The sequence below is a fragment of the Orbicella franksi genome, chromosome 3, assembly GCF_964199315.1.
Source record: "Orbicella franksi chromosome 3, jaOrbFran1.1, whole genome shotgun sequence".
Taxonomy (NCBI): domain Eukaryota; kingdom Metazoa; phylum Cnidaria; class Anthozoa; order Scleractinia; family Merulinidae; genus Orbicella; species Orbicella franksi.
Window position 1 is genome coordinate 15,740,001 of NC_138147.1, and position 4,932 is coordinate 15,744,932.

Consider the following 4,932-nt stretch of genomic DNA (forward strand, 5'->3'; position numbering starts at 1 on the left):
GGAGGCATACCAGAGTGGGATCTACAACCCACACTACATTGACACGAACTGTAACATCCAATGCGGACACTGTTCAATCAAGGGCAGGGATTGTGTCAGGTAGGCGTAACAGATTAGGATCTCCACCCCTTACTACATCGACACGCACTATTACAGTCAATGCTGATACTTTTCAGTCGGGGGCAGGGAATGTGTCAGGTAGGCATAACAGAGTAGGATCTCCACCCCGTACCACATCGACTCGCACTGTGACAACCAATGCTGATACTGTTCAGTCGGGGGCACGGATTGTGTCAGGTAGGCGTAACAGAGTAAGATCTCACCCCCGTACTACATCGACACGCACTGTCACAACCAATGGTGATACTGTTACCACGCAGGCAGTGTCAGGTGAGCATAACAGAGCACATGTAGGAGGAGGAGATCCTCGCGGTATTCCTACATGTACATCAGCTGATGTTGCTACAACCAATGCTGGTACTGTTACCTCGGGGGCAGGGACTGTGTTGGGTAGGCGTAATAGAGTACAAACTCCATCCCGTACTACATCGACACATACTGCTACAACCAATGCTGGCATTGTTACCACGGGGTTAGGGAATGGGTTGACTGGAAATGCCAGCTTGGGAAATCCACTCAGTACTACCCCTTCAACATACACAGTAGCAACTAACATTGTTACTGTTACAACGGGGCCAGGGAGCGGGCTGGATAGGCATAGTGGTGTAGGGACCATTCCAACCACGACAACTTTTACACGTCCCTCAACAATTGACATTGTGACTGGTGCTGAAGCAGGGAGAAGTGCTGAAGCATCTGTTGGAGGAGGGCTTCTACCACTTAGTGTCAGTGATGGCATAGGTTCTGGTAGGCAATCTGAAGAATCTCTTGGGCTAAGTCATCAACCAGGAAGTACTGTCACAACTGGTAACAACACTGTCCCCACCACTACTACAGTGACAACAATAACAACAACCACTACCACTGTCTTGGGACTGCCAAACACCACAAGTGGTACTGATGAGGCTATGCAAGACAGTGATGATGATCCTCTGAGTATCTTAAGATTAGATGATGTTGAAATGGAAGAACGGGGTCGTAGATGGCGTGCAACATTACCAAGAGAAACAGATACCAGTAATGTGGACCAGGTACCTGTCAGCAGAACTGCTACACCAAACCCCGTGACCTCAAACCACACCATCCCAAGGCCACCAGGTACTGTATGGCTTGTTTTATGTCAAAATGCATTTGTTAAAGTAATTTTAAAGATTTATAGAGTAAAAGCTGCACTTATCTTAACAACCCGACAATTAAGCATCCATAATTTTAGATTAACAAAGGTTGCAGTAGAAGATCAAAGTTTCAATTAGTAGCCTTCTCTTTCTGTGTACGTATCTGTACATATCAATTCTTGAAGGAGCATTTGTATAATATACACTACAATAAAGTTTCCATATAACGTGCGCTCTGATTGCCTGAAAGTGCATGCTTTATCAGAGAACAGAGCACAGGTTGATGATGGTAAGTTGGCTTTCAAATGTTTGCGTCGGAATTTTGACAAATTTGTGCCAAATTAAACATCCCCTGTGATTCAGACAAACACAATGGAAACGAGCTATTTGTCTGTAGTAAATATGGCTCACAGAGACCATTGTTAGCAACAGTAGTGTTAAAATAACAAGTTTTGCTAGATTCCCGCTGACAAAACACCTAACGAAATAAACAAATTCTCAACCTAAACAGTGCTTCAATAAAAGACATTATATTTGTTAAGAGGGCAGAAATTATACTTAAGAAGTAAAACAATGATAAAAAACAACAATTGAACTGTCTCTGTTTGCAAGAAGTGGGGAAAAACACTCGACTTCGTCTCGTGTTTTCCCCTACACTTCTTTCGTGCTCTACCGCTTCCTGTGTGCTTTACAACAGAACAGAGCACAGTCAAGGCTTCTTTATTTGTTGATTTGATCATATTTGATTTGGAGTTAATGTTATCATTACGCTACGCTTTTGCAGGACAGGCTGGACATATGATATGATTTGATCAGTTTATGGGAAAATAAATTCCATTTGAATTAGTAGCACAAACAGACAGGGAGTGTACAGCAGTGGAGAGCTATACTCCTGTGACTACTATGCATGTGTCAGAGCTGTGCTTGCACTTTGCACCATGATACTGCTTCACTACATGGTTTGCTGAGTATTTTTTTTTATTAATAACGTATGTGGCACTGAAAGGGAACTGAAAACTAATACAAGTACATTTATTTACTGTTACGTGTTTCAGGTTTAACTGCCTCTGTAATCACAGCCGGAGTTGCCAGGCCATCTGCTGAAAATACAACTACAACAGTTACAGGTGAGTGCTCTTTTATTTAATATTGCTTTTTCCTTGACTAAGTCACAGATTCAGGACCCATGAAGTTAACATACTGCTTTATCAGTTATCACCTTGTGGTGTAAATGACATTGCACAAGGCCCTCTTGAAGGCCCTCTAGACACTTGAACACTGCGAGTTTTTGTGTTACATTATAATTCATTGTGTCATACATGTAGTATGTTCAGCTTTCTTGTTTTGCATTACATTATAATTCATTGTGTCATACATGTAGTATGTTCAGCTTTCTTGTTTTGCGTTACATTATAATTCATTGTGTCATACATGTAGTATGTTCAGCTTTCTTGTGCGAGCCTGCAATGCTTGTGGTTACAGTTGGCCGCCATGTTTTGTAAGGACAGAGATTTGGTGATTAAAGCCTAGTATTTCTGCAGGCAATCGTCTTTTCTCATTTACAACAATTTAATCACCAGTCTTGATGGACAAAGTACTCCGTCCGGAACGCCTGGAAACGGACCCTAGCAGTGGCGAAGCTTCGAAAGAATGGCTTCATTGGAAATGAACCTTCGATAACTTTTTGGCTGTCCTACCACAAAGAGACCTCGACAAGCTCTCGGTACTGGCGAATTACGTTTCTCCCTCAATCTTTCAACACATCGAGGAGTGCACCGACTACGAGGCAGCCGTAGAAATATTACAAGCTCTTTTTGTGAAACCTCGGAATGAAATCTTTGCCCGCCATATCCTTGCCACGAGGTGCCAGCAACCTCACGAAACTTTGGACGAATTCCTCCAAGCTCTGAAAACACTTACCAGGGATTGCAACTTCCAAAGTGTCACTGCTTCTAAATATTGCGAAGAAAGCATCCGTGACGCTTTTATCACTGGTTTACGGTCACCTTCAATCCGCCAGAGGTTACTGGAGAATAATACGCTAGATTTGAAGGCCATATTTGATCAAGCTCGTTCTCTGGAATTGGCTATGCGTAATTCCGAGTCCTACTCTGGTCCTCCTTCATCTGTCAATGCAGCCATTCCACCCACCACTACGGTGGATCAGGAACAGATAGATCCCAGCATGCTAGCTGCAGTAGGATCAAATGGCTCACCTCAAGCGACTACTTGTTTCTTCTGTGGAAACAGGAACCATCCTCGTTCAAAATGTCCTGCCCGTGATGCAGTTTGCTCTAATTGTCAGAAGAAGGGCCATTTTGCAAAAGTTTGCCGTGGAAAGATGAGCAAGAATAAAGTTTCAGCTGCAGCCTGGTCTCCTACATTTGCCACAGTTGGTGCCCCTGAATCCCTTTCAAAGTCTTCAGGAACTGTAATCATCCAAGGACTGGAGGTCAAAGCCCTCTTTGATAGTGGTAGCACTGAAAGCTTTATCAATCCAAGGTTGGTAGAGAGGGTAGCTCTTACCGTTCATCCTTCATCTGGTACAGTATCCATGGCTACATCAGCATCTCGTACAGTTAGTATCACCGGTACCTGTGTCGCTGATCTCTCCTACCAAGGACGTAAATATGCAGATTACAAACTGTCCGTCTTGCCTGGACTTTGTGCTGACCTAATCCTTGGTCTTGATTTCCAATCCCAGCATTCAAGCGTCACTTTCCATTACGGGGGCTCTGAACCACCTTTGGCCGTCTGTGGTTTTAGTAAACTGAATATAGACCCACCTGAGCCATTTGCGAATCTGACTGCAGACTGCCATCCAATTGCCTCAAAGTCTCGAAGATACAGCCAAGAGGATTCCGCTTTTATTGACGAGGAAGTGAAAAGATTACTCAAAGAAGGCATCGTTGAACCAAGCCTTTCACCATGGCAGGCACAAGTCGTAGTGACTAAAGACGAGAATCACAGGAAGATGCTAGCGATTGACTACTCGCAAACAATTAACAGGTTCACACTTCTAGATGCTTTCCCATTGCCCAGAATAAGCGACATGGTCAACAAGATGGCCCAGTACAGAGTATTTAGCACAATCGACCTACGTAATGCGTACCACCAAGTACCGCTTAAGAAGGAAGACAAGCCTTACACAGCCTTTGAAGCTCAAGGAAATCTCTATCAGTTCACTCGCCTGCCTTTTGGGGTCACCAATGGAGTAGCCTGTTTTCAGAGAGAGATGATGAAGTTTGTAGATGAGAATGATCTTGAGGCCAGCTTCCCTTACCTTGACAACGTTACTATTTGCGGCAAGGACCAAGAGGACCATGACACTAACATGGAACATTTTCTTGAAGCTGCCAAACGCAAGAACCTCTGTTATAACACTGAAAAGTGTATCTTCTCAACCCGGCGTCTCCCCGTCTTCGGATACATCATCGAGGAGGGTACCATACAGCCGGATCCTGATCGTCTACGGCCCCTGCGTGAACTCCCCGTTCCACATGACTCAAAGTCCATGAGCAGGTGTCTCGGGTTATTCTCCTATTATTCACGATGGATCCCAAGGTTCTCGGATCGAATCAAGCCAATTGCTTCTTGCAGGTCGTTCCCTCTGCCTCCGCCAGCTGTTGAAGCATTTGAAAGTCTCAAGAAGACGATAGAACAAGCTGTTGTCACCGCTATTGATGAGACCATTCCC

At 44.2% G+C, this 4,932-nt stretch overlaps 1 pseudogene across 1 annotated transcript in view; it reads left to right on the forward strand.

Annotated features, from left to right (window-relative positions):
• Positions 1 to 2,506, forward strand: part of LOC145482353 (uncharacterized) — a 7,373-nt pseudogene extending 4,867 nt beyond the window's left edge. The window contains exons 4-5 of the transcript XR_014048762.1: positions 1 to 1,218; positions 2,291 to 2,506. The exon at positions 1 to 1,218 is cut by the window's left edge and continues 237 nt beyond it. The product of XR_014048762.1 is annotated as an uncharacterized LOC145482353 (transcript). The remainder of the gene's footprint in view (positions 1,219 to 2,290) is intronic.
• The last annotated feature ends 2,426 nt before the right edge of the window (positions 2,507 to 4,932 follow it).